The following is a 25,855-nucleotide window of genomic DNA, read 5'->3' on the forward strand; positions in this document are numbered from 1 at the left end:
CCAAAAGCCCTACCGGGGTCGGGGCTGCAGTTATTTGGAATAACATGGAATCCATGTACAAACTCCCCAGTGCCTGCTCCGTCTTCACAGCTGAATCATTCGCAATAATCAAAGCCCTCGATTTAATAACCGTTCACCAGCTCCAAGACACCATCATATTCACTGACTCCCTCAGCGCCATCAACAATATTAACAATACCAATAACCCAACAGACATCGGTCTTCATATTCAAAACAAAATATATACTCTACAGAAAAACAATAACTTCAAAATCAAACTTTGCTGGATCCCCGGTCACTCCAACATCATTGAAAACGAGCGCGCCGACCTTGCCGCTAAAACTGCAATAACCTCTACACTATCGTCTCCCATCAATATCATCGCATACAGGGACATACAAGCACTGATAACTAACAAATGTCATCTAAGATGGCACCAGCAATGGTTATCTTACTCCACCAAACTTAATCAAATAAAACACAACACAGACAATTGGACATTTCCCATCGAAACACCCAGAAAATTCGAAGTCATCATAACGAGACTGAGAATCGGCCACTCTCAAATTTCGCACAGTTTTTTAATGGCTAAAGAAGATCCTCCAAAATGCGCATCATGCGGCGTCCAAATTACCATTAAACACTTACTCACCGAATGCCGCACATACCACAACATCCGATCAAGCCTCAACCTTTCCGAATCACTCTCCGAAATACTCCAAAATCATCCCAAGGCCATAACAGACATCATCCAATTCATCACAACAGCAAACCTTCAATCCAAAATCTAGAATTAAGTTCTCTCTTGTACGTTTCTTACTGTAAATATTTAATTTAAGCTATTCATATTTTGTAAGCCCAATGGCCTATGCTGCCGAGGGCTCTTTCCTAATAAAAAAAAAAAAAAAAAAAAAATCTAAATATTTTGAAAATGTTATCAAATATAGAAAATGCCTATATAAACATTCAGTGAAAATGTAAAGTATCTACGGCCATTTGTTTGAGACTTTTAGAGTTACACCAAAATAAGAAAATCGCTAAATGTGAACACAAGTTGTGTCTACACGATGATTATTATAATTTCGTCCACATTTCTTTTACTGCCCTACAACGTCGACTTAATCTAATTTTCCATCTTTGAATTTCATAATCGATTTGGTTTTTCACAGAACAAAGTTTATCGATACCTTTGTTTTTGTCCCCTCATGCCTAGTTTACCGAAGAAAAGGAACATTTCATTTGACAATATTGAGTAGTGAAAAAAACTAAGTCCAACTTTTCACTTATCATTTTTTACAGTTGAGTTATACCAATCACATGCCAATATTAAAAGTGACGAAAAAAAGGTAAAAAAGCGAACATCATAATATGTCCTCTAGATACAACCTTTTATGTATCTAAATATTTCAATATGAAATAAATAAGATATTGATTTCTTTTTAAAATTATATTGTGATTCAATTACTAACAATGTTGTTGATTGACCAAGTTTTTTTCATATATGTATAACTTTGAGTTTTTGTTATTATATTGTTAGTACTAATTTTTTTTATAATAATTACAAATATGAATATATAACAAACAAAACTTACAATTACGCTGGTTATAAAATATAATCTTTTTTATACATCACCCAATCAATAAATAAATAGATTTATATATAAGAGATATACTATAATATTTATAAACAAATAACACATCATATATTTTTATAAGTATACTATGAATTGGTCATTGCACACTCAGTTTAAAAAAAATATCTGGAAACAAGTTTTAGTGAATTCCTATACTACATAATATTATATAATTCGTTATTTGACATGATAAAAGAAACAAAAATAATACTAAAAGCGTATTTGTCTGTATATTTTGATGTTAATAAAATATATTCCAGATAAATTTATTTTTTCCATTATCCATCTACTTCAGCGGTTATTTATTTGTATTTCATTTGGTTTTAAAATTCAGTTTATCCAAACAACGATGGTCCGTCGACAAACTTGGTTTTAAATTTATGGCTCGTTTTTATATATTTTTTATTTTTGTTTTTATTAGCTTTCTTATGAGATTTACATATTTAACACCGTACAAAAAAAAGGTTTTCAAAAATCGAACGTTCCAATTTTCAAATGCAGTTTACCGAAAAACGGCTCGTCCGTAATACATAATATTATGTACAAGTAAAATTAGATTTTAGACGACACAAATAACATTCAGCTGTACGAGATAGATACAACAATATTGGTTGAGGAAATCTTTATTTTTTACCCGGAATTCCGTATTATGTTACACAGTTATTATAATATGACAGTGACAATAGCAGGACCGTGGCAGAAAAGGGTAACAACGTCGACAAACATGTACGGCGTCGGATTATTTTAGTGACGAAGTGTGTTGGTGACTGGTGAAGAGAGTTGGCTCAAGATGTGAAAGTTTTCGAAACGAAATTAATAAAGGGAAATATAAAATGAAACAAATTAATTGTATTTCCACCACACTGACCGAGAGGGTTTTGGCTCTAAACCACCAAAACTATAAAACGCGCAACTTATTACTGATGCCAACTCGAAAGAAACGCGCGGTGGAGGTAATGAGCATAACAAATCGTTATTTATATGCGCAACTACGTTTGTTTTTCGGTAACATATTTTAGATACACTGCAGACGTGTCATGATAATTCAATGTCTGCGGAGGATTAAAAAATTTAACAACAACATACACTTCGAAGTCGACCAACTCGAGTCTTGGAAAGGAACTATTAACAACAACTGTGAATATTTCAGATCGAAATAACAATTCAAAACCGTTTTGCTGCTTATTTTACCAATTTTTTGGGTTAGCCACTAGCACAAAAAGTATGAAATATTTTTTAATTTATTAAACACTATTGCATTATACTATATAAAATGCGAACAATTTTTTTAAGTTTTTATTTCCTAAATAAACATAATGTTAAACTCTTTTGAAGAAACCGTTTACGTTTTAGTATTCAAATTTGTATCAACAAAATTAGGTATAAGGTATAATTTAATGATCATTGCATTTTCTCTGTGGTCAAATTTCTAAAAGAGAACTTTACAAAGTTCTCTCAGACTCTCTTTTTTTCTTTTAAATAAATTTATAATACCTTTATACTTTTATTACACACATTTTTCTGGCTAAAGTTTTATTTTAAAATATATATTTCAGTAAAAGTATAGCTCAGATCACGAGAATGTGTTAGTGCCCAGTATCCTCACAACAACATAGATTTTAACACGGTGAAGTGAGCGATCGTATAGATTTTTTAAAGTTTTTAATTCACTGTGAAAACCGGGTCAATTTTGAGAAGATGGCTTGGCAAGCAATATAAACCTGTATGCTTAAACATCTTCTACAATGCTCTTTGCGAATAAAAAAATAAAAACCGCTGAATGATTGGATAACGCGTAGTTCCAGAGCCAATACACCCATAGGTATAGTTGTGTACTTATTCCAAAAATCAACCCTTTTTAAAATCATTAACAATTATAGACTTTAATTTCACATCTAAAATAAAAATGATTTAAATTCACCAAGTCAGGCATAATCTTAAAAATATATATTGTTATTAAAATAATTTAATTTATAGTATATAATATGTTTATTGTATATAAAACATTTGTTGAACCGACCAGAAAACATGCAACAATAATTTAGCTGGACGTGAAACAAAGATTTAAGCTCTCGATGCCAATTATTTTCAAGTTTTGATCTTTGACCATACGCTTTTGTTAATGGTATTGATAACATAGTGGAATTGTTTAAGTTCGAACGAATTCGAAAAAAAAAAAAGTCAATAATTAGTCATTATCATCGGTATCTTTTGAAATATCAAATAGATATATAAGTAATATATATTATATAGATTGAAATATAGATAACATCACTATTCCCACATATAGTCGAAATTTCCATCTCAATGACGAACTTTTTCAAAGGTTTGACCAGTAATAGATTATGTTGCAACAAAATTTCGGTGCAAAAAAATTCCGCATTATAATAATAATTGGACCACTAACTTTTAAAGTAAAATTTATTATGTATAGGATGTTCTGGAGGATTCAACAACGGATTCGAAAATTCAACTGGGAAATACGTCGCTTGAAAAACATAATCTACACAGAGATAAGTTTACCTAAGTTAGGTAGCCTAACCACAAACATTTTGAGAATTTAGTTTGAGTAGAAAATTTTCACGAATTAAAAATTGAATAAAATAATAATATATAATTATTATATTTTACGATAGTTGTGTATATAAGTTTTCGACAGATGAAACTTAAATAACAAATCGAAGTTTCATAAAAATCTTGAACCCCACATGTTTACTCAAAAAAAGTCTTAAGAAAGTTTTTAAATCTGTTTTAAAATTACTATTATTTTTATTAAGCTCATTAAAATCATCAAGAAACATATCATTATAATACAATAAAAGCCTAAATTAAAAAACTTATATTAATATATAATAAAAAATAATGAGTATTTTTATTTGACGAGCGTTTAAATTGTTTTGTACAAAGTAAATTTACTTTCATTAGATCCGATTAACACAAGAATCGTAATGTAATGTTAACGTCCAACATTATACAACATCATGTACTACATATATGTATACAAATTTTACTATCTTATATTGTTGTACTGTGTACCATTACAATCCATTACAATATTATGAATAATTAATGTATTCATGTTTTCCGTGTTTCTAAATTATTGTTATAGAACGGTATCATGTACTAACGATTTTTGTTTTCGAACAGATTGATTGATTTTTGATATGGATCACATCCGACACTAGGCAGTAACAGCTCTAATAAATTATAATATTTTATTCGATTGGATTATTCGTGGAAGATTTTCACAATTAATGCGAAAACCCGCGAGATTATTATTACATTATGTGATTGTCCCTGCGATTATGTCAACAAATTTTGTATACGAAGATAAACGTACGATTGTAACAACTTTCAGGACACGCACTTACAATATTAATACATTGAATTAAAATTAAAACCGTTTGGATTTAATACCATACGATTTTTAATATTTTTCTTATTCACACAGTCAACACAAAACTACGACCGCCGTCGAAATTAAAGTTCAAATTATTTAAATGCAAAAATAAATATTCGTCTCGTGTGTCAATCTTGAATCTTTATTTTATACTTAATTTCATTCAACGTTTTGTGTGTACAATATTGCAATACGGATACAATAATGTATCGACATTCATGATTGCGGTTAACACCATAGTCCATAGTATTGTGTGATTGTGCACATGTCACTTGTGACGCCTGGGTTGCCCCTCCCCACTATCATAATTCATGGGAATTGGTTCATGTTAATTTTGATGTATTGTGTCTGACAAAAATAAAATTGTAAAATTATCGTTAAATATTATAAAAAATGAATATTACTATTGAAAAAATTCGACAAATTGATTATTGAAGTAAAATATTGTTATCGCTTTTGAGACCTTGACACTCTTTGACTCTACATACATATTATATTCATCCGGTTGTGACCAAGTCGGGGTGAATAAAAAATATATTATTCTAATTGTAGCCCATATCATCGGTTTTTTTGCGTTCAAATGGCGGATTTTTTCCCAATCGTATAACAATATAGGTCGACCTATGTTGAAGTTATAATAATAGACCTCGTGACGGGTCTCTTCGACGCCGTCACTCGTTGCGATGTCTTTGTTGATCCGTTTTTGCTACTCTGGTCACTGAATGCGATGCCACGCATAAAATACTGTAGTATAATATAATAATGCCAATCTACGTTTCGCTTTTTTTGTACAGTTGAAGATGACAATAACAGACTTAAAGTTATTCGATTTATTAAGATCATTAATATGCGGATTTGGTTTGCGGTGAAACTAAAATATTCACCTATACGTGATGGTTAAGAGATATTTTAATACAATTCACGATACAGTATACATAATGATGTTGGCGTGATATAACGATATAGTTTATTGTTCACTGAAACGTCTGAAACACGCGTATGGACGACAGTGGAACACGTTCAGTGGGTTTTGAATATCGCATCGATCCAGTTAAGAGCACTATATGCAGTGGTTATGGTCGAATCAATTAATTTAACATAGTTATAAAATATATTATGCGAATCAAAGATAAAGCAACTAAATTAAAAGAGTTGATGAAAGTTTTTAGATTTTGTACAGATTTTTTGATTATCTCGATTGTGTTAAAAATATTATGATTAATTAAGAGAAGAATAAACGTAGCTATTATAATTTAAGTGAGATATATTTTGTTGTTGTTGTTATTATTATTATTTTTTTTTTTTTGTAGTGGATGATGTTATTAATTGACTTGCTGGTTACAAAATTGTCAACGGTGTAAAAAAATAACTGAAAATAACACCAAAATGTATTTAATCAACTTGATTTTAAATAATTAAGTGTAATTTTTTTTTAAAAACTTTCACATTATCACTGAGATGAATAACTCAAAAATAAATTATATTTTAAATTCACCTTTTAAAACATCGTGGTTAAACTTTTGGATAAGATAATATCACAATTTACAATTTGTGTATAACCTTAGTCATAACTTTTTCGATCTTAATTTTCCATTCTAAACTTATGTAAAAATTATATTTTTGCGTTTTTCTTGAGGATTTTAAGTACAATATCTAATGCCTTTTACAATAGGAAGTCTAAGAAAAAGTACAAAATCTTATTAAATATGAAATATGAAATATACTAAAAATTAAATAAAATGCCTATTTAATTAACTTTTTGATCGAGTGACATGACATTGATAATGACTAATGAGTGAAGTATGTAAAAATAACGAATAAACAATTGGCTCAGCTGTAACTTGTAATAAATAGAGCACAATAATAATAATATCTAACATAGAATACTATCTAATGAAGATCGCTATAATGAATAAAATATGCAATTAATCATAATAAATTATTGCTTATGATTTTAAATACGTGTTTTCAATTTAAAAAAATTATCGAGAGTGGCGATTCCAATGCGGACGATGTCTATCATGTTATGTTGGCGTAAACGCGTCAGCCCTCCCATTTGTACAGGATTTCGTGCAGTTTACAAAGAGTTTTTGTTTTTGTTATTATTATTATTATCATTTATCGCTGGTTATTCGTGTTCTAGAACGTTTCACGTTAACCGTGCGACATAACTACAACGATGCGTGTAACAGTAGTTTCCGAAAAACCGTTTTACATGAATGCATCGGAAGGACAAAAAGAATCGATACAATGTGAAATTTAACGAAGGCTGTTGTCACGTAGATACTCCGCCGACTACAATATTCGCTAATTAAACCTACCCAGAACGTTCGAATTGAATGGATATATAGTTTGTAAGTAATTATTTATAATATATAATGTACACACCGGTATTACACACGTGTCGAATCAATGTGTATAATACGTGTACTACAAATGATCACTTTTTCTCTCTTTTCGGCGAGCGCATCTAACGAGTTCATTTGCGAGTTGTCACCGGCTACTACAACAGTAATATAAAGACTTGATTTTTCGCAATACAACTATAAATAACTATGCAAACCATATCCATTACAAAGGTGCGTTCTCGGGCATAGTCGTGTGCGTGGAACGAAACGTTATTCATGGCAATTAACAAACTGATTTTGTTGGTGATGATTGAACAAATGTGATTCATTCGAACGATATAACTGAATACCAAAACACCTATTTAGTTAAGATTCTCAGCGAAAAGACAAATGAAGTGATTTTAAATCATGTGTGCTTTTTTTGTGTGTCTGTATGCAGACACTGTTTATCAGGTTTAAAAAATTATTCAATTTTAAACTTTAGTATCTTTTGTGTAAGAAAAAAATTGGTGGCTCAAAATTTTATAAAAAAAGTCCAAAAGCTTCTTTTAATATGTAACTGGGATCTTACAATTGCAAAAAAAATAATTGGAAACTTTCACGCAAAACCAGTTTTCGATGAAACTAATTTTATTACTTTGTTGATTCAAAAACAGATAAATGTTAATACGAATAAGATAATCACTAAATATTTATATATGCATTTTCTATACATGGTATAAGTTTGGATATATTTTGACTGTTTTTGAACTATTTACAAACAATGGAAATTTCGGATTATTTTTAAAAAATGTCAATAAGTCAAAACTTGAAAATGTAATGCAAAACATATCATAAATTTTTATAACTTTTTATGCTTATCTAAAGTTTAAAACTCTAAACTTACTTAATGGCGATTTCCATTTTACACTTCACATCTACTGTATACAATAGTGTGGTTTAGTCCTAATCATATAGGGCCGGTCTATGAGTAAAGGTTAAGTATATAAAGTCATTTAGTTAGATCATGAACTAAGATTGTTCATCTAGGTAGTTCTTTAGTCCATGGGTTAGTTCGGCCGCTGCAGATATGACATTGACTCAAATATTTTTGGTTTGAATGGTCTTTTTTTTCCTATCTGTGATATATATTATTGTCAAGTTTTCTATTCATATTAACATTCAAACAACTATTGATTTATCTCAACCGACTGCAATTATACATAGGATATCAATTCCCATAAAATTGATTTATAAGTGTATCATAATAACCATTTATATAATACTATCTATGATTTTATAGACACATCAAATTTGCGCGATCGTATTGTTAGGATTTCTTGCAATAATTATCACATCGCATATTTAGAAGTTCAGAAAAAATTAATTCTTTTAGCCAACAACTATAATATTATTTAAGTATTCATTAAATAAAATAGATAATATTGTTATGAAACGAAAATATTCCACCATAACTTAAATCAACAAAGGTTATTTTATTTATTCAATTTCAAATAAAACCAAACTGCTGATGATGTGGATATGATTCAACTGTCAGTATAATATTATTATATTACCTACAAGTGAGATATCTTTACGGAATACCAAAAAACAGAAGCACTGCAAGCCACCCGATCCTAGCACACGTTTTATACGGTAGTATGATAAATAATATAATCTCCATGACAAAAATAAAACCGACAAAAATCCTTAAAAAAAACCCTCTATAAATTGTATCACTCGTTGGCGATCATTTGTCAGCTACGGCACTATCTCGCAGTAGTTTTAAAGTTAATGTATAAGACGGGTGCGCGCCGCCATAATTTATCAATATTATAAAATATATATACCTATACGCATTATAATAGTGGCCAAGCGGTCCATCGAGTTGATTTATACGTCGATCGCGTGTGATTACGATTACCTGCATAAGCTATATTATAATAACTTGGAACACGTACATACACTTAACCGCTGTGAGTTATCGATCGTTTTCGGGTTCGCCATACTTAACATCTTTATTTTTCAGCACTAAAGTTATTGCGGAATATTATTACGGATATTATACGGAATAATGTAGTATTCTGTGATCTATGGCTGTGTTTACTAACACTGATATGTTTAATGTTACAATGATCCGGTTGCGGTGTACAACTAGATTTCCTATAGTTGTACTCAAATACGATAAAATATTGGATGATTTGCAAACTTTTATACGTTTTGACCCACCAACGATGAATGTGACAGGGAGAACATGCGTTCTGAAACATTTCAAAAATAAATAAAAGTTGCCTTAATTTCATAATACAAATAATTCTATAAACACTTTATAGAATAATATAGTTAACCTTTCACTCACAAATGGACGTTCTTCCATAGCAAAAAAAAAAGAGATGAAGTCATCATAACCAAGAATAGATCACCCACACCCACACCTTTCTCATCTCCAAAAAACCTACTCCAGTATGCAACACATGCAATAAAAACCTCTTCATCGATCACATCGTCAATAGATATCTAACATACGCTGAATCACAGACAATTTTCAACATCCCAACATCCCTACGACTTGCTTTCAGCGAAGACAACTCCGAAGCAATCTACAAATTTTTCTTAATATAAATTTAAACTTCAAAAAGTAAGTATCTTTAAATACTACATTAAATATAAGTGTAGTAACAAAAATTTTTTGTTCATATTTTTTATTTAGTTAAAATCGTAGGCTAATAACCACAAGATGTTGAAACCCTTATCTTATAATAATAATAATAATTCAAAAAACTATAATAGTCGTAAGTATAGTTGACACGAATAGTTATTTTTTTCTTTGATAATAATTATTTTATTTAAAATCGAACAAATATAAAATATCGTAAGGATTTACATACAAAAATGAGAGTAAATATTTGAATGTCCACGGGAGTACAACTTTAATCAAAACAAAACTACATTAGCACTCGAAAGCTATATTCTTTCTTAACATTTTAAAGTTTGTTACAACTTTCATTTAACTAAATCCAAATTATTGAAAACGTTTGTATTAATATTTACAACACAATATTTATAACATATTTCACCAATAGTTTGACAGTGCATTGAGAAAAAGTTTAAAGCGCATTTGATCAACGAACATACACAGATTAAATTTACGTAACATAAAAGTTGTTCGATTTATAAAAATTATGATATTAAGTTAACATTTCAATATTTTCAATAGGTATTGTATTCAATTATATTCAATTATAACTATGAAACTTTTTCAATGCTCATAAACTACTAATATACTGTAATTCATTTGAAATATAAAAATAACATATAATGTAACCAATAAAATAATATTTAATTAATTAATAATTTTTTTTTTTTCGTTAGTATCAAAATTAATTAATAATCTGGAGGATTATAAAATTGTATACTGAAGTTTTATTTAGATATATCATTAAGCTCCAGATGAACAACAAATATGAAATAATAGTTCTTATAAAACTGTTGTTTCGATATCAAATTTAAATAAAAAATTATATGAAATTAATTTGATTTAATTTGTATTAAACTTTAAATGAAATATAATATTATTAAACTCACTAGCATATACTTGCAAATAATTTTGTGATTCATTTGTAAAACACATATTTAAATATAGTAGACTAAACTCATTTAATTTATACTGGTAAAAATATAATAAATAATTTAAGTAATTGTATTATTATATACTAACTTTTTCAATAATGTTACATTCGTTGAAACCGATAATTTATTTTTATACAAAAGCAAAAAATTTGATACTTTTTCTTTAAAATATTTTTTTTATTTTTATTATTATTATTATAATATAAAATGTCATGTATATTTGACACACAATATTTAATATACAAATTGGGATGTAATATCTATATACTCAAAGATTCAAAGAATTTATTTTATATCAATAGGTACTTCATTTTAATTCAGATATTTTATTACATTAATATCATATTTTAATATTTTAATCATAGTAAAACAAATTATAAAAATTTATGTTTAGATCAACACAGGATGAAACAGTGAAGCAGCTCGTTTTAATTATAGGTTTTCTAGTGATTTAATACAAATATGTAAAACCATTTGGCCATTTAGTAAAAGCTAAAAAAATGTGCTTTTGAAATAAATGATCATTTTACAAAAATAACGGTAATTTTGAGGATTTTCAACATTTTAGCGAAAATACAAAGTTCATTGGTATGATGAAGATAAGAGAGGGGCTGCCATCTTGAAGAAATGTATAATTTTAATAATTGCAGTGTAACGTACTACGCACTTTATTTTAATATTATATTTATGGTCCATTTTCAGAATTGATCGTTAAAATTCATAATCAAACTATTTAATTTTTTAATTTACTCATATCAATACACTTTATGAATTCAAAAAACAACACCCGTTGTTGTATAATGTAACAATATTATTGGTTGTTGCTTATACAACATGGTGAAGTATATATTTCAAAGATATAATCCTGATCCATTGATACTTGATACTGTTGATACATAATAATATAATTTATATACTTATACAGTACACACGCAAGATCATCCAGTGATTATAGGATATAAGCATAATATTACAATACATTTGACATTGGCGTAAATCGAGACAAAATTAAAATATTAAATCCAAAATACAATATAATATAATGCTTTGTTTTGAAATTACTACCTCTTTGAATGAAAAATGTAAGTATTTTTCCGTTAATGATTTCTTTTCATACATATCATAAGTTATAACTTAATTTATTAAAACATTTTATATTATTATTTAACAATTGTTTCAATCCATAATTCAATAATACTTTAATCTTAGTCATAATACTTGTATATTATATTTATAACGCAACGCACAATTACAACACACCTTTAACCATTTTTTTTCTCTAGATATTGTATGCAACCCCAATATCTATTTTTCTCGATTCTTAGAAATATTATTATAATATTATTTTAGAAACTCAATAATATAAAATTGTGATACGGCGTTCTGTGCAGGCAATTTAGCTACATCTCTGCCAAGAGCTCATTTTTCAGGTCAACGTTGGGATATTTAGCCCCTGGACACAAAAATTTTGCGTCAGCTCTTTCATTTCCCGAGATTTGGTTGTATCTAGGGATCTAAATCAAGGTGATTGAATAGCCAGATTGAGTAAGGTCATTGAGTTGATTACATATTTTCCTAGTGATCTTGTTTAGGTTGGAGATTGCACAAATATTATTTGATTTATTAAAATATAAAAACAAATAATTTTCTATAAGTATTAAAATATTTTATCAACTCCAATTAACACAGTTTTATGTTTATTAAATGGTATAAAACAACATTAAGGCTTACATGTTAAATAACAATTCTCTAAAATTTTAAAACTGTAATACATGTTATAGGTAAAATATTTTAATTTATCTACTTACGCTATGTACGTATTTGTCTTGTTTGAAATATTAACTCGATATCACTGTTTTAAGTAGTACTTATTTTATAACCCACACGTAAGTACTTTATTTTGTCACGACGAAAAAAAATAATAGTTTTCTTAAATGTTGATGGCATTTAAAGTGTTGTATGTATAATGAATATTTGCACATTGAGGTGAAAAGAGATTTAACTGATGGAAAAATATGAAGGGTGCCTGTTTATTTTACAGGTAACACGAAACACGTGAAAATAAAAATAAAAATGTTATCACTTCCACTGTTGTTGTATTAAATCGCATTTATTTAGAATAAAAATCAGATGAAAGTATGTCAAACTCGGTTTAAAAAAAAAATAATACTGTCTAGAATAATTAATATCGTTATAATAAAATACTATTATAAGTAGGATGACTAAAATTGTATAAACAGAATGTGATGAGTTTTTTTATATTTTATATCAACTATGTTGTCATCGAGTATTTCCGAACACATTATTTTGTAATATAAACTACCCTATTTACCCGTGTAAGACAATAATAAAACTGAATTCAATACGAACTAGAATATGATATAATAACGTGTACTGTGTTTGAAACTGGGATAATACAATGAATATTACTATGAATCGTTCTTTTGATATACATCAATAATCCTATAAATAATTTATACGAGTATTTGCACGTATTAATTGCACATTTTTTTATAATTATAAATTATAATATAATCTGATACTGTATTATAAATTATTGTTAAATATTTAAAACATGAATCATATTATACTACATTGATAAGTGATATCGAAAACTTTTTTCCCTATTGCCCCACCCCACAGGTACTCCACTGTACGTATGACTATATATTACACCGATAAAATATACTTACATACCATGCTAAATTTGTGATATAAACTACGGTAGAAATTTTGAAGAAGCAAAAAAATTCAATTCACTGATTTTTTCTACCATTTAAATTTTTTCAAAATAAAATATATTATTATGATAATGAATTTAATGATTCAATAAATTCTGGATAGATCCCTATAATTATTTTAATGTAGTCTTATAGTCCTAAAACGAGCCTACTGTTTTGTAAGTTATCGTTGTTTTTAATTGAATAGGTATAGAAAATATAAAAACGTACAGAAAAATAAACATGACTTAATTTTATGTATGTATGATAATGCTCATATAATAATCATTTTAAATCCTATAACATGGTGTTAATAACTTCACATTAGTGAACCTGCACAGTATATATATACATATACATATATATTGAATAAAGCACAATCAATTATTGTGGAAACCAGTTTAATCTTAAGTAGTCAGAATTTCATTAGACGATAAATTTAATCACACCTGTAACTATTGTTTTACAATTTTGCTCATTTATACAAAATTATTCGATACAGAAAACAAATGTACCATCACGTAGTGTTACGAAGATTACTACCACGAATTGGGTGAAAACACCTCTCAAAAGTAATACAATATTATAAATACTTATGGCTTCAAACTTCAGTCGACTTATTGCAGTTTTATTGTCCTTGAAAGTGACTATAAAATATATAAAATAAAGCACACATCATTGTAAAACTAATAAACCCCCTTGGAGAATATAAAATATGTTGAGTCAAATTGGCACTTCACTTTTTACTTTTTTAGTACATCGAGAAACGATCTTTCCTGAGTAATCAGGTAATATATCTCTAAATGGGCATTACTGTAGCAATCATTGAAGGTAAAATTTAAGACTTTATTTATTAGTTCCAAATAAAACGTGATGTAAATTACTGATTTTTCTTCATTATCTCTAAGCCAATTGATTTTTATGACTGCAATAAGGTGCACCCAAAATTGAAATAAAAAGAGCCTTGAGTTTTTGTTTTTCACATACGATTTCTATACATTATTCTTTTTACAAAATATATCTAATTTCGTGTCAAATTTTTAATTGTGATAAACTGGAAAAAGAGTAATTCTATATCGTATAATTTAATCACATATTTGTATCCTAACATTTTTGTATCATTTGGCTTAAATTTGTAATCAATATTTAAAAAAATGTGGTGTGTATATGTGGTGGTAGTAGATTGGTGTGTTATTAGTGAAAATAAAGCAGATTTAAATGTGTAATACGATATTAAAAATAACTTGAAAAACAAAATCATTCCAAGTAATTTAAATATAATATTAAAAATAAGATATACAATACAACACATACTCGTATTATTCTAAAAATTTCAAAAACAAAATACTAACCCTATAAAATGTATACCTAAACACTATTTAATGTATACGAAATAATCCGTACATGTTAAATATTTTAAATTTTTGTAAGTAATTATAGTATACCTAGCTACCTGAGGAGTTCTAAAATCCAAAATATGAATTTTTAATTATTTCACAATAAAAAAAAATACAACTTTAAAAAGTAACAAAACATTTTTCAATTTTATACCACAAGAACGTACAATAAATGAATTATGGTTATTGATTTACGATTATAATCATTTTGGGCCCATAGGATAATGAATACGAAAATCATATAATTAATACAGTTAATATAACTATTAACAAATGTTGTAAAATAAAAAATCTAGGGAAGAAAAATCGTAGCATAATATTATACGTAAGTACTAATCACATTGTACTTTGGAATATTATTTATTACGCTCTTGAATATATGAGATTCATCAAAACTGAATACTTAAGAATAATTATTGTGTAGTAGTTGAGTAGGTAAGTATTAATAGTTAAAAAATCATATGTGACATTACATACAAACTCGAGTCCAAAACATAAATATTATATTATAAAAAAAGTAAAACTGCTCCGTAAATAATATAATAATAATAATATGAACTCAGCTAAAACTTATTTACGCTTTACCAAAAATATATATATATATATTTATTTTTTTTTATCAACCCACGACAACATAGGCGGCTGTAGAGTTTTTAGGTTGTGTAGGTTTTTGGTACACGTGTGTGTGGTTTTGGCAGAATTTCTAATGGGCACCCGTAGGTTTCTGCCATGTCCGAGGGGGGGAGGGGGAGGCGGCCTCTATCTCCAGACAGAGTGAACTGCCCAGAAAGTGATGCCGCCCATGACCGGAATTCGAACAGGCGACGGTACGCGTCGCAACCGACGGCTAAATCCACCCGGCTACTACACCCCCAACAATATATTATATTATTATTTATTGTGTATATGTAGTATGTACACAGATTTGTAAATAACTATTGTTGTACTCTTCGTTGAAAGTTAAACATTTACTTATACTAAATATTCTTACAATTGACGGAGCTTGCTTCAAAACTTTCTGATGGCAAATTAAATTAAAACATTAACACAAAATGTTTGTATATCATTTTTGAGTTTAAAAGGGATTAAAAATCGTCAAAAACAGTTTCGTAAACTACATTAAGTTATTCATAAATAATGAACACTTCATGGTATTTGATATGGACGCAATTTCAGTTTTAAGCTCTTATACTGAATTATGTGCTAATATAAAATAAAAAATAAAAAATAATAATATTATTAAGTATTGATATTAATAAGTAAGAATAATAAATATTTATGGAGAAAGTCCTGGTTAGGTTAGCATAACGAGAATGCAATTCGTATTCATAAATATATATATATATATAAGTAACAAGTATATTCATCTCATCGTTTATTAATTTTTCCGTTTAATTTATTTCACTGTTATTTCAAAAATAAGTTCGCTGAGACAAAAAGTTAAATTGATCCGAGTTACATTTGCAACACTTGAACAATGTTTTACATAATAAAGGGAAGAACATTGACAGAAATTAAATTAATTCTATTGTCAAGAAAGTACAACTAACGTAATTTTTCTCGCATCCTTGCAATCGGACTAACATATTGCTATGCCCATACCGTTTATTATACCACGGTATAAAATAGAAAATTGGGTTTGATTTTGATACAAATTCAAAAATAAATAATAAAAAAAAGAGATATAATAAAACGAACACAATATTGTCGAACAACGCATGATGTTAAAATAATAATAATCATGATAATAATATATTATAATATTGAGCACGAGACATAAATTGTCTTCACCATAAATATAATAATAACAATAAGGTAACATACGCGTAATGTAGTTCTCAAATGTATTATGTTGTAATAATATTATTATGTTTCGATATTCGATGACATTCACATCATACCTAATAATATTTGATGTCGTTTGTATATTGTGATATAGTAAGCATACACCAATGGGTAATGGCGCTTTTTCTATAAATATTTAAATCATTGTGTACCTACCTACCTATAATTTGAGTAGTAGGTACGCACTACATATGAACGCTATTCGAAAACGATGATCACCAAATCGCGCGACGACGGTTGTTTTTTGACAATTGGATTTATAATTATTTATGATATCGCTTTTAACTGAAACAAAACCGATTCCACATTGCAAAACACCATAACCTGCAACAGTTCGTTCGAAGTAATAAATTTATTAAAATATAATATAATATGTGCCAATATAAATATTAAATTAAGTACGTTAACTTTTTGATTACTTCGTCATCGAGTTTTCCGACAAAATAAGTGTGTTTACTCATCTCGGGAAATATTAATTTTGAATTGCTTTCCCGAGCATCTCGCCCATGAACTAATTATTCCCTAATGGCTTAACAATTTGCTCATCGCAAAGACCTTACATCAACTTAATTTTTTATTTAAATATTCTTTATATAGGTCACTTTATTTATAGAATTATAACGTATGAAAGCAATGGCGATTTGCATTTTATATCGAGCGCTGCTGAAAAAGAGTTCAGTGCGTACCCTGTCTAAAATAATAAATATTATATCAAAATGTAAAGACGTCATGACGATAAGATTAAAATAATACAATTCTAGTCCAAAAAGAATGCAATAGTTATTTTATTAAATACCTTTGACAACACATAACTACTAGTTACTACCACGCGAGTCGTGGATTCACACATCGCAAGTCTGCGTGTTCTGTCGTGTTGTGTATATTTTCAGTGCTGTAATTGGCTTAACCACGTGGTTAGATTTAGTTAATTTATGGTATACTGTCAGATTCAATGACTCTTACCATCACGTTCCCACATATACCGTGAAGTTGAATATATTCAACTTTTTATCGTGTGGTTAACTTTGGTTGTTATATATGTTTAATATGATGATAAAAATGTGATAGTTATAGAATAAAATACTTTATAAAGATATAACAATATGATAAAGGTATAAAAATAAACTACTTGAAACAAAAACTTAATTTAAAAATTAAACTTAGTAAATTCACATTATTTCATTCTTGCTAGTATGACAAAAATAGCATTTGTTAAAGTAATAATATTTGTTAACTTAATAATTATCTCTTCTAACCTTCACACTACTTAGTTATTATTGTTTAATTAATTTTTAGTGACAATTTTGCTTCAAATGCAATGCGTTTATTGTGAACAACAATACCACAAAACATAATTGTGTTCCAATTATAATGCTTATAAACTTAATTTTAGGTACAGACATAAGTATATGAGATATAATATTATTTGTTTGTTTTAGATGAAAATTTGTCTAATTCAAAATCTGTTCCTGAAATCGTTCTAGTAGTATCTTTGATGTAAAAAAATCAGCTACTATAGAGCTCCCATATAATGAGGCATTTGCCATTTACTTTCAAAATCATCTGCAATTTTAATCCATTCATCTTCATCATCAGTGGCACAAAAAATATAGAATATTATTATATAGAAATTAATAGGTAATAGGTATCCTATCATCATTCACCCCTTTATTCAAGCCACAAGCGCTGTTTTTTAGTCTATTTATTAAGGAATATAATAAGTATTTAAAACCAATATAATTATAATTATAGGTGTCAATAATATTAAAAACATTGAGCAGCAATAAATTCTCTGCATGCAGCCGTATCTAATTGATCACCCTAAAATTTAAACAAATTTATCCTTAATTAAATAAATATAATATACTTAAGTTTTAAATAGAAGTATCGCTGAACTAGTCTGAATTTAATTTATATTTTCTTTATTGTTGATTAATGACAACTTGAATAATTTATAACCATTTTATACTATACATTATAATTTTTGAGATACATAAAGATTTATTTTGATAATCATTATTATTTTATTTTAGTTTTAGTTTAAAATGTACATGGTTAGGTTCGGTCGGTCTTAGAAAGCCTGCAGCCCAGTAGGACTATTACCATTGTCCCACCTGACCAGTCCATCTCTATATTTGTGTAATAGGTACTTACCTCAGGGTCATTGCTAAAATCTCTAATTTATTTAGTATATAAATTCTAGTAACCTTGCGTTCCAGATATGGGCCAACCAGCATTAAAAGCTCTTCAAAGGTTGACGATGACAAACTTGCGAAATTAAAAAAGCTGTCTGAATTGGATAGTTGATGTTCAACTTAACATTGTGGAATAATGGCTATGAACTAAACTATAAACGTCCACAAAGTAAAGGACGTATCCGCCATCTGGATTATAAACAATTCATACACATTACATAAGTTAGAAAACTATATAGATAACTAGGCCATGTGGCCCACTCACATCACCGTACCTACATTCATATATAATATACTATTTGTATACTACCTATTTATTATTTATCGAGGAAATTAGAATCACATAATAAATATTTCAAATCATCTACCTACAGTCAATAAAGATTTTGTAAATCAGTAATAAACCTTCTATTAGCGTTTGATGAAACCTCTTCAAGTAAAAACAATGAACAAGAAATCATACAAACTTTTTTTCTCTGCTCTTCACAGTTATATTCATAAACTGCTCTATTATACTGTTGGATTATATTGTTGAGTAGTTATAGATTAATTCAATATGTTAAAAACTTTAATTGTATAAGTTATAACTTGATATTTTATTTTATGTCATTAACAAAAAAGTATTAGGTAATATAATTTCAAACTTTGTATCGTTATATTTCATATTTATTTATAGATTAAAAAAGCTCGTGGAATATCATAAACTTGATAAATAAACAGATTGGTAACATTGGTACGTGAGAAAAACGTAGAAAACACACCACACGCCCGACACGGTATAGTACAAAATGCACGACCCGACACGAAACGATGAGGTGTGAATTTCCCTTTACGTTTGCAGTCGGTAAGAGTATACTTAGGTAACCTAGGTATAGATGACAGGCATACCACGGTTTAGAAGATCTTCTATACCGCGAGACGCACAACAAACAAGCAACCGCCAACGCCAACCACTGCGTCTATTATATTACCAGATATTAAATAATGACAGTCACGTATCAATCGGATTCGATGTTTCAATATTTGCGAATTTACTCGGAATCAGAACGAAATAATATCATAGCAAAGTAGGTACTACTAATGTTAAATTAAATTAAATGTAAATTGTAATCTTTCAGATATTGTTTCAATCGCATTACAGTCACAACGTACAACGCTTTTGGATTCTCTTACGTATTATGACGTAGTTACCAGATCTAAGCAACGTTTTCGTAAGTTCAAAGAAATTACTTAATATCTAATACTCCTATAGAATCCTTAATATATTGGGTCACGGTTTCTGTGCAGTTAATCACAATACGTTCTTGTAGTTTGTACGTTTCTATTTTTTTCCCGTCCATATGATTTCGATATGTTATTATTTTTAACAATTAATTTACACGTGTTATATATATATTTATATTTTATAGAACGGTGACTTTTATTTAATTTTACTTTTGTAACTACCTATAATTAAATCAACCGTTCGCAGCATAGCTTTAATCGTCTTTACGGTATTTATATTAATAATATTATCATTACCTATACGATTTTAGCGATTTTTTCACATGATGGCTGTGCACAGATGTTAGAATCTCACGTAGTCTATCTATCGATTGGAAAGTGGACACAGATGGCGTACTATATTATTATTTATTATTATTGAAGGGTCTTTTTTTCTTTCTTTTTTTTTTTTTTGTAAATGATCAGGTAGTTTTCGTGAGTAAACGTCGAGAAGAAAAACGCCGACATTTTCGGTAAAGTGTTTATAAAGGATATAATAAAATATACTAACATATAACCGTAATAAAGTACAAGAGTATAATTTTACAAATCGGTGCTATTACTTTAACTTATAGCTGCAATTTTATAATGAACAGATTTGTACCTATATTATGTGGATGCTATACCTAAATTTTAATACAATCATAATATTATAAGGGTACTTGAAAATATGACATAGATACAAAAGTAGAGTATGATTTTGGCCCCATAAAATTGTAAATTTACTACAATCATTTACTGATTGAAATTGTTTTTAAATAAAAAAAGTACATAGTTTAAACATTCACGATGTCCGTGACTAGATACCTATGAGGTACGCTTAAAAATATTAAAAACAAAAATAAATTTCTTATTTAGAATTAAGAAAATTTTTATTTTTTTTTATTAAGAGCAAAGACTTCGACAACAGAAGTTATTAGTCTGTAAAAGTTTCACATTGTACAATAATTAGTGTTTGATAGCTTAGACGTATTTTTACATGGTTATATACATAGAAAATATTTACAATAATAGTTTATAATAGATTGGATAGATTAGTAGCATGGAAAAAATTAAATATTACATCAGTGTTGATCTCTCCAAGCGCTTCTTCGATGTTGGTGTGGTGGTTTAATATGCTTCGTTCATCATTTTATTTTTTGCAGTGAAGTGTCAAGTGTTCAATATTCAGTGGGGTAGGTCACATTTATGGCAGGTTGGTTGTTCTTCGTGGTTGAAAAGATAAGAATGGGTGAGATGTGTATGACCAATTCTGGCTCTTGTGGTAACAATGACAACTTTTCGAGTTGTATTGGTGGGAATTCGACATTTCTGGATGGTTTTTTTAATTTATTGTTGGAGATGGTGTCCCATTGGAATTTCCACTGCTGGATGGAAAATTATTCTTGATAGGTCTTTGTATGGTAGTGAATTTATTACAATTGATTCGGCTGATGACATAGCTTGGTTTGCAAGTATGTCGACTTCTTCGTTACCTTTGATGCCAGTATGTGAGGGGACCCACATGAACTCAATAGTATTTGCACAGTTAGCTGTAATGTTAATTATTTGTTGAGAGATTTCATTAAATGGTTTGGAAGATAGTAAAGAATTTAAGGCACTGAGAGAGTCCCTTATGATAAGTGCTTTGTTGATGCGGATGGATTCAACGTAGATAATTATTGCTTCTCTGATAGCTATTATTTCTGCCGTGAAGATACTGCAGGCTTTAGAAGGTAATTTAAAAAGTTTTTTTACAGATCCAGAAATGAATGCACAGACTGTGCCTGTTGTATTTTTTTATGCATCTGTGTAAATAAGGTTTAAGTCCTGAAAATCAGAGTTTATAATTTCATTGAAATTTGAATTGATAATAGAATGATGATTTGAGTTTTTGTTAAAATTTGAAAGTTTACAGTGAACTTAAGTAGAATATAACCAGAATGGAGTTGTTGAAAAGGGAAATGATGTTTCGGTGTTGAATAGGCAGTTAAATTCCTTACATATGCGTGTGTATGTTTCAAAGAATGTTGCCGGTTCTTTGAGTCTATTAATTTGTGTTGATGATTTAAATAACTTGTAAATTATTTGATTAGGGTAACTTAGTTACGAATTTTAATATCTGTTTATTTCTTCTAATTTGTAGTGGGGGTTCTCCTGAAATGCGTAGAAAGCTGTCTATAAAGCTGGTACGAAAAGTCCCTATAGATAGTCTGATTGCTTGGTTGTGAATTTGGTTGAGGATTTGTTTAATGATTAGTTTCGCTGAATTATAAACAACGGAGCCGTAATATATTCTTTGTGAAATTAACATTTTCTTATAAATCTTATGCTTTGAAAAAATGTTTTTGAGTTTCTTAAATATGTTTTGGCCATACTGTAAACTGGATAAAGAGCGGATCTTCTATTAATTATTATGTATATTTTCTTCGAGTCCATACAAACATTGATTAATTCAAACAGTGTATATAACTAATGATATACTATAAATTCCAGATTTCTCACCATACGCACCCTGGTCACCAAATACGGCAAATACCACCGAAAAGTTCCTGTATCACTTATGGTAGCGAAATGCTATTGGTTTAAATGAGGTATCAGACAACATGGATTTCGATGGTAACGCGGACAAAAACCCGGACGAGTGTCTGACCTTCGGTCACCCGTGGCTCCCATTTTCGACTGTATCTGGGTTGATAGGGGATCCTATAGGTTTATTTCTCTATATAATATTTTTGGAGCCAAATTCAAATTTTACAATTATTTAAAATACTTAATATTCAAAATTTCATAATCAAATGTTGAAGAGTTTATATAGATTAAAATTCAAAACGTGCTAAATATCTTTTTAAGTTAACTAAAGGATTCAAAACTGTTATCAAAATATTACTACGATTTATGAAATGATTATCATGTATACAATTTATAAACCATCGTAATAATCAACCAGCTGTTTTTACAATATCGAGTCTCGTCGCCGTCGTCGTCGTTGTTACTACTATGTCATAATACAAATAGGCGACGCTCAGCGTGAAATCAGAATGCGAATATAATATTTTTGTCACAAATTCACGAAATTGTATAATTATAATTACAATAATCATAATAATATATGGATATCGCTTAAAATTGGAATGGTACTTGCTACAAGCGTCGTGAGTTTGGTCATCCTTTTGGAGTTTCTGTATCTGGTAACGAACACCGGAGCAGGTCACCACACAGGTCACCATGCCGGCCACCACAGTCATCATGGTCACCACTCCGGATACCATGCCAATCACTACAGTTGTCATAGAAATGGTCAAGTCGGATGTGGTGTGTGCAAACACAGCAGATATTATTGGCGCGGTGGAAAAAGTTATTACCTCAACCAGGGTCACGCGGGAGTTGGAAGTTATCGCGACCAGGCTCCCTCGATGCACCGAAATAGTGGCAAATCTTCTAACTCAGTGAACTATTTGAGCTCCGAAAACCAACACCAACCCCGGTCGTCAGCACATTCCAAGAAAAAGGGTCACGTGGACATCGTGCGCGCGCAGACGACTGCAGCAAGAGAAGTAAATTCTGTGTCATTGCCAAGGGTAATCGCAACATTAACATAACTTATTTATGTTTATATTATGATTATTATTATTATTATTATTATTATTATTATTGTTTTTAAGTTTTAGTTCTTATAATTTAATCCCATAAGAGAACCATGTACTCTGACCTTAATACTCATTGTGCGAACTCCTGTGCATCGAAGTCCCAGTTCAAACCATGTTGTACAAGTCTTAAATGTCATACCATAATTGTTATTTTTTTTTATTTCCTCATCTCTTAATATATTCTGAAATTCGAGTAAAGACTAATTTCCTATGCAGTTAAATTGGTTTTCTCAATATCACCACATTCGTAAGATTTCTTCCATTTCCTTTACATTTGTGTATCTGATACATTGATAGTACACATTACGCTGTTATCTTATTTCCATAAATATTCTTATGATCGCAATATTCTATAAGTACTGAATAGTATTTAAAACCATTCGAAAGACCTTATAATATTTTTGGAGACTTCCTAGTCTATCCAATTGTTTTTGTCATAACACATATATTAGATATATACTTATATACGCCCAAAGTATTTTATATGCACACACTCATCGCACAAAACTGCTGAGGGGCACCCCTCCATCTTTCAAACCGTTCGAAATCTAATTTAAAACTACGTACATATAATACTTACATAAAGCGTTATATTATTATAATGTATCGGTATATTTAAATTGAAAATCACAAATTCTGATCGTCTTCAAGTTATCAACTGTATGTGTGTATAGACAACATGTACATGCCGTATCATTTTCAATCGCGTTATACGTTACCTAACTTATGTGGTATATATTATTATCATAGCTGTGCAAATTCAAATACTAAAGATACGACTGTTTCCGTAATACAATCCAAATACGACCGAAACCTAAAAACTTATTCGTTCTAAGATTTTGAAAGTGTCGTTAATAAATTATGAGTTCATAAGCGAACTTAAGTTCTTATAAACATAAATGATTACCTTTTTTCATCACTCCTTTTCACTAAGTATATCCCTTTTCAAATGCTGTACCTATATACATTTAAGCTCACCAAATTGCGTTTTTGTAACGTTTCTACGATACATGAAAACGAATTGAACATACAAGTCGATCTATTTCATTATGTACACATTGTACACTGCCAAATAACAATATTATGGATTGAAACATACTTCATATTGTTATTTTATTTTATTTTATTTACTTATACTAATATAAATTTACTTATATTAATTATTTTGAGTGAATTATCAAATTTGAAGAATTAAATTAATTTAAAAACAACAAGTAAAGACTACATTAACTATATTAACTATAGTAGTATTCTAACATAATATGTTCATAATTAATAAATAAATAGTAAATACTATTAAATATTTTGATATCCATATTAATAATGGTTGATCTTTAGATAAATTATATATTTATTTATAATATATAGATAATTTTTTTTTAGATTCTGAGCGGAGTGGCTTTTACACTATCGCTACTTTTATAATAAGTAGTCGAAATAATGCTTTAATTTTCAACTTCCGTATCTTTCTTAGTAAGAATTTTAATCTAGTTGGTGTATTTGATAGGTCAAAAATAATCTATTGACGAAAAAGTCGTTGGAAAATATTAAACAGTGCATAAGCCAATATTTTAATAATTATTTTAAGTTCAAATTGTAAGAAATTACACATTTAAGCAAATAATATCAATTTTAGTTATTTTGTTATAATTTAAAAATATTATTCGTGGCTATTTGAAACTTTTAGAGTAGGTATATTGGTATATCATTATAGTTTATGCACACAATGATGTTTTCTAATGTGATTTTTCCAACAAAAATTAATTTATTTTAAAATATACTTACTTAGTTAGTATTTAGTAATATTATAGTCTC

General features: G+C 28.7%; 1 long non-coding RNA gene across 2 annotated transcripts; it reads left to right on the plus strand.

The window, feature by feature from the left end:
• The first annotated feature begins 19,852 nt into the window (after positions 1-19,852).
• On the plus strand, positions 19,853-24,274 carry LOC149055173 (uncharacterized). 2 transcript variants are annotated; one of them, XR_016192091.1, is made up of 3 exons: positions 19,853-20,215; positions 20,267-20,359; positions 22,887-24,274. It is a non-coding gene; the product is annotated as an uncharacterized LOC149055173 (long non-coding RNA). The 2 variants fall into 2 exon arrangements; XR_016192092.1 differs by having other exon boundaries at positions 20,290-20,359.
• The last annotated feature ends 1,581 nt before the right edge of the window (positions 24,275-25,855 follow it).

This window comes from Diuraphis noxia, unplaced genomic scaffold (genome assembly GCF_037042655.1).
Source record: "Diuraphis noxia isolate RWA-SAM2 unplaced genomic scaffold, SU_Dnox_SAM2 contig0005, whole genome shotgun sequence".
In the NCBI taxonomy this organism is placed as follows: domain Eukaryota; kingdom Metazoa; phylum Arthropoda; class Insecta; order Hemiptera; family Aphididae; genus Diuraphis; species Diuraphis noxia.